Source organism: Diceros bicornis, assembly GCF_020826845.1.
Source record: "Diceros bicornis minor isolate mBicDic1 chromosome 30 unlocalized genomic scaffold, mDicBic1.mat.cur SUPER_30_unloc_1, whole genome shotgun sequence".
NCBI classification, from domain to species: domain Eukaryota; kingdom Metazoa; phylum Chordata; class Mammalia; order Perissodactyla; family Rhinocerotidae; genus Diceros; species Diceros bicornis.
The window spans coordinates 255,758-270,457 of record NW_026690899.1 but is presented as its reverse complement, the minus strand read 5'-3'; the positions used below and the strand labels follow the sequence as shown (position 1 = coordinate 270,457).

Below are 14,700 nucleotides of genomic sequence, written 5' to 3'. Positions count from 1 at the left end.
CTGACAAGGTGTTAATCTCCAAAATATATAAACAACTCATACAACCCAACCACAAATAAACTGATAATCCAATCTAAAAATCGGCAGAGGCTATGAACAGACATTTTTCCAAAGAAGATATACAGAAGCCCAACAGGCACATGAAAAGATGTATAACATCACTAACTATTAGGGATATTCAAATCAAAACTACAATGAGAGATCACCTTACACCTGTCAGAATGGCTATAACTCCCAAGACAAAAAATAACAAATGTTGGAAAGGACAAGGAGAAAAGGTCACCCTCATACACTGCTGGTGGGAATGCAAACTAGTGCAGCCACCAGGGAAAACAGTATGGAGATTTCTCAAAAAATTTAAAATAGAAATACCATACATTCCAGCTATCCCACTACTGGGTATTTATCCAAAGACACTGAAACCAACAATTCAAAGAGATTTATGCACCCCTGTGTTCACTGCGGCATTATTCACAATAACCAAGACATGGAAGCAATCCAAGTACCCTGCTACAGATGAACAGATAAAGAAGATGTGGTATGTATTATATACAATGGAATACTACTCAGCCAGAAAAAAAAAAGACAAGATCGTCCTGTTTGCAGCAACCTGGATGGACCTTGAGGGTATGATGATAAACGAAATAAGCCAGACAAAGACAAATAGCATTATTTCACTCATATGTAGAAGATAAACATATCCAGGGATAAAGAGAAGAGATTAGTGGTTACCAGAGGGGAATGGGGCTGGGTGTTGAGTGAAAGAGTTAAAGGGGCACATATGCATGGTGATGGATAAAAGTTAGACTACCGATGGTAAGCACGATGCAGTCTATAAGAAATTCACAAATAATAATGAACACCCGAAATTACACCATGTTAAAACCCTTTATAGTTTCAATAGAATAATTGAAAAAGAAAAAAATAATTCATTCCTCTTTATGGGTGAATATTATCCCACTGTGGGAATATATCACACTTTGTGTATCCGTTCACCAGTAGATGGACATTTGGGTTGTTTTCCATTTTTATCTACTATAAATAGGTTGTTATCAACATGTGTGTACAAGTCTGTGTATAGACATATGTGTTTATTTCCCTTAGATGGATTCCTAGGAGAGGAATGGCTGGGTAGACGTATGTAAATATTAAAGACGCATCCAAGCTATTTTTCACCAGCACTCAATGAGAGTTTCAGTGACTTGACATCTTCAACAACACTTGCTATAGTCAGTCATTTTAATTTTAGCCACTCTTAAGTGTGGTGGAATCTCATGATGACTGTCACTTACATTTCCCCAATGACTCATGTGGAGGAGGAGAAGTCAAGCCACGCACAGTCTGGGAGAAAACATCTGCAAAACATATCCCTAGAAAAGGACATGTATTTATAATATATAAAGAGCTCTTACAACCCAATAGTAAGAAGACAAGGAACACGTCATGTCTTACCAAGACACAGCAGATCAGGCCTGTGATGAGCACCAGGAGTCCCGCCAAGCAGATGAGGATGAGGGCCCAGAAGGGGAGATCTGGGGAGACATGTGGTGGGGTGAGCCACATCCTGTCATTGCCCCAGGGCTCCTGGTGACCCCACTGTGCCTCAACCGTCCTTGACAAGGGTTGGCCAACTTTTCTCATCATCCAAGACCCTGTGTGCATGGTTCTCTTCGATGAGGCACAGCATCAAGATACTCGCCCCCTACCATGGGCTGGGGCTTCCTGCAGGTTTACCAGGCTTCTGAGTCAAGGCATCATCTCTGTTGGGAGAATACTCTGGAAGTGAATGAAATAGAGAATGCATGTGGGTGTGTTTCACTCTTTTTAATAAAACTTTTTAGACACAGAAAAATAAAGGGAACAGTCTCATAAACATCCATCATCTAGATTTAACAATGTATATTCCAATTAATTAAAACAATGTTGCATCAATGTATAAATTATTAACACTTGCCACCCTTGATTCATCACATGTTTTCAATGAAATATTAAAGTCAAGTAGACATCATCATGTTTCACACCATTTTAGTTTCCATCTCTAAAATGTGAGCATACTTTGCTACAAAATACAAGACCATTATCACAGAACAAAAGTGTAATAAATTAAACCAAATTCATACTTCTGGGCACAGAGAACTGAATTTGGGCTGGACTTTCTTATTACAGCCGGGGGCAGAATGGGTCATCACAGTTGGCAAGCCTATGGGATCTCTCTAAATTTGTAAAATCCAACTCAAAAGTGTTCTTCCGTGCCTAGAAACACATCATCCCCTTCTCCTTTATCTATTTGCTTAATATTCATTTTCTAGAATTAACCTACAATGTAATTTCCTGCAGGAAGTCTTCCCTGATTTCCGCCTGCAAGTATGAGTTTGTTCACATCAAATAATTGATAAGTTTCAATTCTCTATTCTTGTTATTCCCAGCTACAAGATAAACTTCAGGAGGGGAGGACACACAGCACCCAGTGGGCATGGGGACAGGGGTGCAGGTCCCTCTACTTGTACCTCTACCCAGACAACCTCTTAGAGGTGTGCTGTCTGATATGGAGCAGCTAGAAGTATCTTTTGAATTAAAATTAATTTTAGGTAAATAAAATAGAAATTCTAGTACCTCAGTAACATTAAAAATCAGTAAAAATAAAGACCAGTCACAATACAATCCTTCGAGTACTCAACAGCCACATGTGGCTATGCACTGGAGAGCACAGATATAGAACATTCCACCACTGCAGAAAGTTCTAACGCATTGGTGATCATCTAGAGCGGGACTTGGCAAACTATAGCCTGTGGATCAGAAAATCCATCCACCCCCAAACCTGTGAGTCTGCTTCACACATGGCTGGAGGCCCTCAGTGACCATCTGGTCCAGTTGCGTCAGTGCAGAGATAAGGAAACAAAAGTCCAGAGAGGGGAGGTGACTAACTTTAGGTCACAGAGCTGTCTAGGAGAAGGTGAGGGCCTCCTATATTACACTGGTTTCCTTTTGTCTCTCTCAATGGTGAGTAAAGACTGGGGGGCTACGCCACCTCCTGCCAACCTGAGAAAGTTCAATGCTCTCTAAGCCCCAGACATCCAGAGTCCCCGGAAAGGCCTCACTTTCTTTCCCAATGACCAGGGAGCCGTATCATCCCCAAGAACACTCTTCCTGTCCACTGTCAAGTTCTGCAGCTGGGTCCATTATGGGTCAGCCACAGGAATTCCTCATAGTTGGCAACTCTGTCCAGTCTCTGTGCCAAGGTGGCAAGGTACACAGGGAGTCTGCTCCAGTGTGGTTACTGTGGGGGACAGACATGGAAGGGCACAAGGGATGAACAATGGTGTCTGGAATTCTACCCTGATTCTAGATTCCCTGCTTCAGGGTCCTGTCCAAGAGAACTTTCTGCAATAATGTAAACCTTTGTCTGCACTACCATATACACTCATTATTAGCCCCATGTTGTTATCAAGCACTTAAAATGTGGCTAGTGTGTGTGAGTGAGGAACTGAATTTCTCACATAATTTCATTTTAAGTAATTAATTTATAAATAAATAACCACAGGGAGAACATTTTTGAAACTTTGGAGTAAGGACTTCTGCAAATGCATAAAAACAATGAAAACACTGTAAAAATTGTCAAAATCAACTTTTCAGAAGTCTAGAAATTAATCAACGGCTTGTAAATATCTGAGGAGGGTTTAGTGAAGAAACATGGTGGAATCTTGATAAAGGGAGCCAGCTTTGTGGCACTATAACTTGCACTATCCCATCCTGCTCTCACAATATCCTCCAAAACTTTGAAAACCGTCATTCTCAGAACTATAGTGGCTGAGACATCCAGCAGCCCAGCAGCCATAATGGGTTTGGAGCTCTCAAAAGACCCATGCCCGCTGAACTCTCACTAGCTGACCTGCCTGGAAGCTCCCTGAAAAAGCCCCATGTTCAGGGCTTGTAGTTACTTGACTCAGAGCTTGCCCAGGGAGGAAAGTCCGTCCCCAGGGCACTTCCTAAAAACAATCAAGGCTAATTGTTTTCTATTGTAGTTGCCTGAGGGAGTGATATCAGCTGAGGCAGGCAAGATGTCAGCCAAATCTTAGAAGAAAAATTGGGAGAATGAGATGTCCACAGGGGCCTTTGAAAAGCTGCAGTGTATTTGCCGGCATCTAGAAGGCCACATGGGCTCAGGGCTGTGGCATGCCCGGGAAAGACTTGAGAACATCTTAATCTCTCACCTCTAGTTGAAGGGTTGGCTTAATATCTGAAAACTTGATTATGTAATACACTATATTAATAGAATAAGGGCCAATAACACGCAATCTCAACCACATATACAGAAAATAATTTGACAAAATACAACACCCTTCATGTCAAAAAAAGTAAACACTCAACAAATTAGGAATAGAAGAAAACTTTCTCAACCTATAAACAGCATCGATGAAAAACCCACGGCTAACACCATATTCAATGGTGAAAGACTGAAAATTTCCCCCTAAGACCAGGGACAAGAAAATGATGTCTTCCCTTATCTCATATGTTAATCACAGGTACTAGAGGTTATAAAGAGGGCAATTAGGCAAGAAAAAGGAATAAAAGAAACCCAGATTGGAAGGGAAGAGGTCAAACTATATGTTTTGCAGAGGAGAAGATATTTTATATAGAAAAACCTAAAAAATACACTCCTCCCCACACACAATATGTGAACCGTATCTCAATAGGTGTATAAAAAATTTAAATTGCCCCATGTGCTTAGTGGCTCCACTACTGGAGAACACAGTTAGACTGCTGATATTTGTTGAAAGTCTCCAGAAGAGGAGGAGGAGGAGGATGCTGGAGGTTGGTGGCCCCAAATGATAATGCTTTTCTCATTCCCCAAAAACTTATGGAAGGAGATGGTAGGATTAGCTGACAGGGATGTGGGGCAGAATGGGCACCATGTCAGTGACATCAAGATCAAGGATATGTCACTTGAGCTCAGAGTCATCAGCCACCAGCTCAGCCAATGTTTCCAATCTCCTCAACCTACATCAAGTCGGTGACCAGGCATGAGTGGAATATGTCTCACATCTGGCTGCCCTTGTAGAGCTTGGTGACCTAGAACAAACACGAGGGAGAGTGGGTGAGATGGAGGTCTCCTGGCGATGCAGGGTGCCACTGGAGCCAGTGAAATATCACAGACCTTGGGGCAAGGGAGACCTGTCTTCAAATCCTGGCTCTGCCCCTAACTCACTGTGTGACGCTAGGCACAATACTCCCCTTTCTGAGCTTCAGTTTACCCATGTGAGAAATGGGCAAGGCAGCTAGAACATCACCTCTGGACACTGAGAGAAGCCACACATGCAGGGAAAGTGAAGGGGTGAAACAATCACGTAACAGATGTAAGTCAGGCAGAGGAATGACGCTGCCCTCAGGGCAAGGGGAGAAGGGAGAGGGAGACCCCACCTGGTCCTGGGTGTCTCTCGGCAGGGCGGTGTACTCTGAGCATGTGGGCTCCAGGTTGCTGAGCTTCCCGACGATGATGCGGAAATGTAGCTGGTGCTCTCTCTGGATGGATAAACTCTGAGCTGCAGAGCCAGGAGCCACGGAGAGGAAGAGCTGAAATGTGGAGACTCTCCGCTCCCAGCACAGAGGGATGGTGGCCCACGGGATCAGGGTGGTGGGTGCAGATGGCGTCACACTGGTGGCTGCCCCATCCTTCTCAGGCCTGGGGAGAGAGGGATGTGGGGACTCTGGAGAGAGGTCCTGAAACCTCTGGGAGTGGGGGCCAGAACTGGAAGGAGGAAATGGGAGGACAGTGGGGAGACAAAGAGGGGTAGTCACAAAAGTGGTCATTAGGGGCAAATGCTCAGGGGAGGGTCTCACCTGAAGGAGACCAGTCTGCAACTCGAGTAGAAGGGACCCAGGCTGCTCCTCTTGAACAATGATCCAGCTGGGGAGGAAGGAGGAGGAGGATGAGCAGGAGGGACAGGAGTTAGAGGAGGGGCTCGGTGGGATTTAATCCACCAGGCTCTGCAGGACCCTCTCAGTGGAGTTGAACATGGCTGAGCCATTGCTCCTGTCTGATGAATACCAGAGTGTGGAGATGGGGAAGGTGACTGTGAGGGTCTTCAGGTTGTGCCCCAAAGCTGCAAGACAAGAGGGAGAGCAATGGCCATCTCTGAGAGCTGGCCTGAGACCAGACCAGAGTCCTGCACTCATTATAATCTGTCGTCTTCTCTCATAGTGGCACCACCATCCACCCATGTCGTCACGCAAGTCAGAACCAGCATATCTGCTCAGCTCCTCTTCCCTCCCAGTAATACCCATTCACCTTGCACACTGGTCGTCACATATACTCCATCCCTGTCTCAGCTCAGGTCTTGACTTCTTTCACCCAGACCAACACCCCAGCAGGCTCACTGGATGCTCTGTCTAAAGGATGTTCTACATGGACTACTAGAAGAATCTTTCTGAAATGAATACCTCACTAGGGCCACCACTGCTCTAGTACCACCCATGGCTCCCTATGGCCTTCAGTGTTTAGTTCAACCTTCTTGACCTGGCACTCAAGGCTCTACTCAATCTGGCTCCTGCTGACCGTTCAGTATCATTTTATTCATCTACTGCGGTTTAAACTTCATGCTTCACGCAAACCAAATTCGTTTCAATTCTCCCCTTACAGCATGTTGTTTCTGGCCGGAGCCTTTGCTCATGGAATCCACTGTGCCAGGAAAACCTTTCATCCTTTATTTGCCATGGTCCCTCCCATTCATTCTTAAAGACTTCATTCTGGTGAAACTTTCTCTAGCAAGCTCTTCCCCTCCAAATTATGCCAGGTGTCTCTCCCCGAAGCATCCCACATTGTATTATAATGGTGTGTTAATTTCATAAGACTAGGGGCTCTCTGAGGGCTAGCCTTAGACTGAATCGTTGGTATAATCTTTGTGATCAGCATGATTGCCCTAAAACCAGAATTTCACACCCTGGCTTCCCAGCTCCTGGATCACAACTGGCTGGTGGGGGATTGGGGCCGGAGAACTTCTCTTGGGAAGCAAAAGGGGCCCCCGATACCTGTGGTGGCTTCTGGTAGCACAGGTGATCATCAAGTATGGAGGGACGTGGTTGCTGGCTCAGGAGCTGTGGCCAGGGCTCTCTTCAGGGAGGGGTAGAGTGGGAGGAGCCCCCAAGTTAACCCGGGCTCCAGCAGTGGCTGTCCCATTACCACCATTCACAGATGAAGCATAAATGAGACTGAGGGGACGGGTGACTGTGTGAGTAGAGGGATGAGCAAGCCTGCGGATGAGAGGGGCCCAAGAGAGAGAGATAGGTGAACAAGAGAGACTGAACTCGGAGGAGAGACAGATGGACAGGCAGAAAACTGGACAGACGGATGGGATACCTGGAAAAGGAGGACCAAGGGCGGCGCTTTAGCAGAATTAAAGTGTAAACCACGTGGGTCAGAATGTGTGGAGAACATGTCTCTGTATAAGGCTTTCTCACCCTGGGCTGGGACTCTCCACCAGAACCCGGGAGGGAGAGAAGGGATGAATTAGGGCCCTTCCAGGTCCTTCCCTCACCAAGGACAGCAGGTGTAGGAGAACATGTGCTCCCCATCCACAAAGGCGGATGGGACCCAGGAGATCAGGGCCAGGAATACTCACTGTTGGTTGTCGGGGCCACGGCTCCATAGGTGAAACCTGTGGAGAGAAGGCAAGACGAGCTGAGCAAGAGTTGGGGTGAACATAAAGGATTAAGGAGAGGGAGGATGTAGGGACCTTTGTGGGAAAAGCAGAGGGGAAAACAGAGGGGAAGAGGGGTGAGTTGTTCAGGGGGGCGGCAACGAGATGGAATGTGGCTGGACCCAGTGATCACACAGTGATGAGAAGTCTGAACCCAGACCAGGTGGATAGAGAGATGGATCATAGCTCACTTTAGAGCAAAGGAGGTAACACAGAACTCCGACTGGGAGAGACAGCATGGCTGTAGTACAGCCCCTCACCACTGACATAGAGGCTGTCCCCATCCAGGGTGAAGGAGCCCAGGTGGGAGACGCCCTGGGTCTCATGGCTCAACTCCCAGTAGAGTCACTCTCTGTCCAGCCCTGGACCTGCGCGGGTCAGAGTGGAAGGTGCAAATGATGTCCACCCCAGTGGCTGCCCCACCCTTCTCAAGCCTGGGGGAATAAGAAGATGGGGATGTGGACTATTGAGCAGGGGTCCTTCTGGGTGTGGAAGGCGAGAGAGGGCAAGGGAGGAGGCTGAAGGAGATGCTAAAGGGGCTGCTCTGATGCTTGCAGGGGCTCTCCTAGGTGTCTCTCGTGTGAGACAATCCCCTCACAAGTAAGGCCTGACTTCATTTACGATGTGGGGGGGGCATGTGAGTGGCAAAGAGGGGTGAACACACAGACCTGTGCGAGGGGGCACCTGCAGGTCTGCACGGACAGCAGCGAGGAGCACAGTCAGTGCCCTGTGCCATCTGATACATGCAGGCAAGAAAGTACCGTTACGTTCTCTCGGTTCTACACTCCAAGGTCTTTTCTTTCTACTTATTTCTTGCTCCAGAGCCATCAGCCAGGCGTAGGGAACAATCATCTTATTCCTAATCTTATTCCCAGCACCTCCCATCTTGCCTATTAAGTCTTCATTCTTAACCATGAAGTCCATTTTAACCCCCGTGTTTAGACCAAACACTAATTACATAATCCTTCTACTCACATCTCTCCAGAGTCTGCCCACTGGTCTTAGAACAGAGCCCCAAGTCACTCCTGACCTTGTCCAGCCTGTCCCCCTCGCTGGTCTGGCTCACACCTCTCCCCCTGTGTTGACTTGGCTCAGCCATCCCTCTTCTCAGTTCATGGACACACCAGGCTCTCTGGTTCAGGGGTGTCCTCATGCGGGTCCCTCTGCCTGAAACACTTTCTTGAACACACTCCCACACCCTCACTCCAGTCTAACCCTCCAACTAGCTAAATCCAGTCCCAACTCTAGCTCTCAAGCTAAATATCAGTCCTTCTCAAGAGGGCTTCCCTGCCCCCTCAGGTTGAGTCCCCTTGTGCCAAACTCCCACATCACTCTCATCATTAACATTTCAAAATCCAAATTCCCAAATACAATATAAATTCCATGAAGGTGGTACAAGGTCTCTCTGGTTCACCAGGTCCCCATGCATGTGGCCCAGTGCCTGGCTCATGAGATGAGGAACCATCCCGGTTTGTCTAGGACTGCCCTGGTTTGAACACTAAACATCCTGTGTCCTGGAAAACCCCTCTGTCCTGAATAAACGAGGATGGTTGGTCACCATAAATTATACACTCAGAGACTATCTATTGCATGACAAGCACAAATTCCCCTCAAGAACGTCACAAGAAAGCTAGAATGAAAAAGGCACACACACAGAAAATTAGTAGAAGCCAACAACTAAATACAAAATTACTTAACAAGATTCTCTGCAACGTGAATCACCAGACCATTATTTTAGAAAAGTTTCAAGAATCAAAGTTAATTCCCTTTAGAAGGCAAGGTGGTGAGGACAGTCTTTTTGGAGACTAGTGCCCTTCCCTTCAATCTACAGTGTTGCTTAGTATTCCTCCAAATGATTTGAAATGTCATAAAGAAAAAAAAATGCTCAAAATGAATCTGGCTACTGGCAAATTAAATTTTAAATATTTTATTAATACAAAGAAGTTCAAATCATCTTTTTCCCTGAATGCTCCTCTATTTCAAATTTTTGTGGAGGATTTACAGGATTTTAGAAGTCAAATTGAATGGTTCTAAGGAATGTTGCTGAGTATCCCTGCTAGTATTTCATGGGGTGTCTTCTAATACTACATACACACGCAAAACATTTTTGTATTTATAATATGTATAAATCCTGACTTTTGAGTATTATGCAATGCAAGTAAATCTATATTTTCTACTATAATCCACATTTGCAGTTATTTACGTTTGTTTCATATGTTCTTATTTGCATATAACTGTACTTACTGAAATATTTACCACACAGAACCACGCACAGTTTACCATCCTTCACTTGAATATAATCCATAAAACATCAATAATTTTTCTCAAGATACCCTCACTCTCAGTGAGTCCATGTGGTGACAACCTGAGACCAGGATACCCCACTGGCAGGTCTTCTGCACAGCGGAGGCTGCCGGAACATCTTGGTACCAGGTCCACAGGGTACTCACCTGGTCACACAGAAATCCATGGATCAGCGAGAACAGGTGGCCCCTGAGCCTGGTTTCACCTCAAACTTGAGCTCCACAGATGCTTTTCATGTCTGAGGGGGGAAAAATGCGCAAACAATCTTTTGAGGCATTTTATAGGGTGTTGGATGGAAAGGCCACCCCATTCACTCTTCTTTTTTTGTATTTACTGATTTAACTGTAACTGTTGGCTGTGACTGGATTTTCCCGATTCCTATCCAGCCACCTGCTCCCCGAGATGGGAGAAAGCAGCTTCGTACTGCGTGCACTTGAGTCACTAAACTCACTTGGCTGGACAGAGACATTTTGGTGACTCTGGACCCTTTAAACAAGCTTGTCATTTAGGGACCTTGTAAGTGACTCGCTGAATTGTCAGCAATTTCCACCCTTCATTCAGGGCTCGGGAGATTTTCAGGCCCTGAAGCAGGTACCCCAACTTCTGCACCACTGACATCTGGGGCCTGGCAATTCTGTGTCGGGCTGTCCTGGGCCCTGGAGGACGCTGAGCAGCATTCCTGCCTCCCCCTCTAGATGCCAGGAGCGCCCCCATTTGTAACAACCCAAACACAGCCTGCAGACGCGGATAAGCCCCCTGGGGACAAAATCACATGGAGAACGGTGATGGGGACTCTGAGGAGGGTACGTTGGCGCCCGAAGCCAGGAGGAACAGCAGCCTCGGGGGCCCTGAGCGAACAGCCCAGGGGAAACTGACCTGCGGGGAGACAGAGAGACGCTGGGCCCTGACGGGGCTGCCCGCGCCCCAGGCGCCTCCCTGGACCCCTACCCGAGCCGGGACCGCCCAGCGCTCACCGGGGCCCGCCCCTGAGGGCAAACGTCCACGAGAATCCCATCCGTGCCTAGAAGACGGAACACACCGCGAAGCCCCAGGCTCCATCCACGGCTCCGCCCGCGCTTCCGCTTCCGGTCTCGGGCGGGCGTTCGGGGAGGACGGACGTTTGGGGGCTCCGGGTCGAGGCGGCGTGCGGGGCGGGGCGGGGCCGCGCACCCCAACCTTAAGGGAGGTGTCTAGTTTCTAGAGTGAGTGCTAGGGCGGGCAGCGGGTTGGGTCAGCAACAGGGACAGGACCAGGTCTAGGGGCGGGGCTGTGGATGGGGACAAGGGTGTGGGCGGGGACAGGGCTGTGGGCAGAGCCAGGCCCGAAGGTTGTGGGCGGAGACCAGTTCCAGGGGCGGGAAGAGGCGGGGGTGGGTCTGGAATAAGTCAGGTGGACGTCAAAGGGGGAGGAAATGAGCTCCAGGGGCAGGGCTGGAGGCGGGGCTTTCCTTGGACCCCTAGACTGTACAGGTAGCTGGATGTTGAACAGCTTTTCTTCATTCCTTTCCCCACTTTTACACAGACTCATAGAATGATGTGCCCATATTTAAAATTATAAATTTTTTGTGCCAGTTTGCTTTACTTAATTTCTTTAAAATATTGGATCATATATTCACATTTCTCTACACCTTGCTGTACCAAGCCAGGAGATCAGGATATAACACTATTTTAATTTTAAAAACGGGGGGCAGAGAGGCCACTACGTCCTAGATACACATATAGGAAAACTTCAAAGAGTGGTGCAAAGTCAGTAAAATATTCTCACTCTACCACTGTCTCTCAGTCCTTTTGCACAGAGATAAACATCCTTTTCTCCTCTATCGTTCCAGACATACTGTGCATATGTGAGCCTGTGTATATGTTCAAGCCCAAGAGGGATGTCCCCAAGCAAAACCCGAAGCCCATGAATTGTCTCATGCGTCAGAAGTTACTGGAAAGAGATTTAAATTTTCGGTGGAAGGAGATGAACCGCTGATGAATCCAGAGGAAGACAACAAAGAAACAAGAGAATTTTCCCATATAAAAGGTCAAAGGAAAAGTGAGACAGAAAATGTATTCATAATATCTGACGTAGCACATCTCTGGATAAGATTCATATGCTATAAAATGGTAAACATTTATGTCATGAAACAGTAGACATTGAATTGTGATTTATCCTAATTCATTAAATAGTTATATTGAGCAAGGGGAGTTATGTTTTTCACATATGAAAGAACTCTTCATGCTGATTGTTTCAGAGAAGAAAGAAAGTATAAATAGTCTAAAGCTGAAAAATGAAAATGCTGTATGAGTAGCTAATTTAGAAATATAGATTTTCAACCAGAAAGTTAAAGAAGTTGTTTTTGGAACCAGAGTCAAGAGTGGGGAAGGTAGCTTTTCATTATAAGGCTTGAAGTATTATTTGAGAGATGTGCATATAGACACACATACACACACACACGGGAGCCTGAATTTGTATTACAAAGGGATCATCTAACTCTACAAAGAGTTTGTAAAAAGGATTCACTTTACAACAGTAGAACATATTTTGAAAACTACAGACTTCAAGCGTAAAAAAAGCTGTCATCATCCCGGTGGAAAAATGAATGGGGCATCGCTTTCCCACCGACGTGTTGATAAGTATTTTACGTACATTACTCTTGAGTATTTTCACAGCAACCCATAAGGAAGATGGTATTATCTATCTCCATTTGCAAATGAGGAAATTGGTGACAGCATATTGCTAAAATTTTCATATAAGTTCTCAATAGATATGGTTTTATGTTAAAATTGTTTATTGAATTCTCTTTTCATTAATAAAACGATATGTGCCATTCTTACAAATAAGCAAAGGGTGTGTAAAAACAATTTAGCAAAGAGACAGTTTTATATCCTTTTGATATAATTAAATATAACAATCACTTTATTATTTTTCTGCTCTCTGCCTCACATCTAGGAAGATACTTCCTATCTTAAAGGCTTACTAGAAAACTCAACTAAAAATCAAGAATCAGGGAATACGCATATTATGCCAGGTTCTTGAATACATGAAAAAAAAGCCATTATAACAAATTTTTGTACAAAAATCTTAGATCATTCATGAACTGATAACAACACAAATCATGATTAGGCAAGGCATTTCTGTAGAATGACAAATATTTAAACTTTAGACATTTAGAAAGGTAGTTCATTACAGTAACTAATGTGTATAAGAAAAATTTTTTCAAACTCACTAAGTGCCAGGAAATCGTTTGACAAAATGCACTGCAACATTATTCACAATAGCCAAGAGGTGGAAACTACCTAATTGTGCATCTGTGGGTGAAAAGATGAAAAAAATCTGAGGCATCTATACAATGGAATATTATTCAGCCTTAAAAAGGAAGGAAATCCTGTATTCAGAATTGCTTGCCTGGATCATTTCAGTAGCCATGTGCTTTCTTGCTTAGTCCCCTCTGGTCCATTCGCCAACCAGGACCCAGGGTGATCCTTTTACAATGTAAGCTCCACGACCGCTAGTGGAAACCCTAAAAGAGATTTTGGAGGTAGACTGCCTGGGTACCAGCTGTGTGAACTTGGACAATTATATAACCTCTAATATTCCTCATCCATACCATAGGGGTTAATAGTATTGTCTCGATGGCATTGTTGTGAGCATTAAATGAGTGAATACATGTCAGATGCCTAGAATGTGCCTGGCACATTGTAAGGCAACATGAAAAATTTAACTGTAATTATAACTAAATTAAATATTTTGATGGCCTATTAATTAAGTTGAACCATATGAAATTTCTAATACTCAACCAATTTGATCCATTATTATTGTTGAATAAATGATAAAACTCAGTCTAGGCAGGCTGTGTAGAGTCAAAAAGGATTGGATAAATGAAAATGTTATTGCAATAAATAAGATGAAATAGATTGCTTTGCAATTTACAAAGCAGTTTCTCATACTTTGTTTCATTTAATCTCTATAGAATGCTTTTCTGGGTATTATTACCACTGTCTCGGAAGGAGTAACTGACTTGCCCCAAACCACACCACATTATATAAAACAATTAGAGTGGAAACATCATTTCGTGTATAAATACCATATGATATTTTGTTTTCCCTTCATAATATCATCCGTCCTCTCAAGAAAGTAATGAAATAATGCTGATTCCTAGGAACTTAGTCTTAAGGAGACATACTCTCAGATGATCAACACTATGTCTTTGAAACAGGGGTGTTGTGAGAAGAAACTTGAGACCCATGATTTCTGGGTGTTCAAGTCCATGCTTAGAGTTCTGGGAAACAGTAAAAAAAGGGGAATAGTCCAGAATGAAAAAAGTCTGACGTATATGTAACTTTATTGATCACCTCAAAATTCTCTTTTTGTTTATGGTCTGTGACACCCTACTAGAATATAAATGCTCTTAGGGTAGATCACTGCTATCTTGCAGCAAGTGGCAGGCGCTGAGTAAATATTTATTAAAGACATGAAAGTGGCCTTGAATACATCTGCTCTTTACTCACCAGAGAACAGCCCCATACCAGGAAAATGGCATCATTAACAAAATTTTAAAAATCATATCCTTATTAGCTCGTAACCATGGATACAAGGCTCCAATTTATTTCATACTTTCTAAGTACTTAAGCATTCTGGTGTATTAGGGAGTGTTTCCACAGCCTTGCTGTAACATAAAGCAAGACTTTTTGGCCCATTGATTGCTGTTTCTAGCAGG

At 44.8% G+C, this 14,700-nt stretch overlaps 1 long non-coding RNA gene across 2 annotated transcripts; it reads right to left on the bottom strand.

The window, feature by feature from the left end:
* Window positions 1-5,584: 5,584 nt before the first annotated feature.
* LOC131402077 (uncharacterized) lies at window positions 5,585-10,182 on the bottom strand. Of its 2 annotated transcripts, none has more exons than XR_009218250.1 (4): window positions 10,145-10,182; window positions 7,617-7,652; window positions 5,980-6,101; window positions 5,585-5,680 (listed from the first exon to the last, which is right to left on the bottom strand). It is a non-coding gene; the product is annotated as an uncharacterized LOC131402077 (long non-coding RNA). The 2 variants fall into 2 exon arrangements; XR_009218249.1 differs by lacking the exon at window positions 5,585-5,680 and adding an exon at window positions 5,845-5,905.
* Window positions 10,183-14,700: the final 4,518 nt, after the last annotated feature.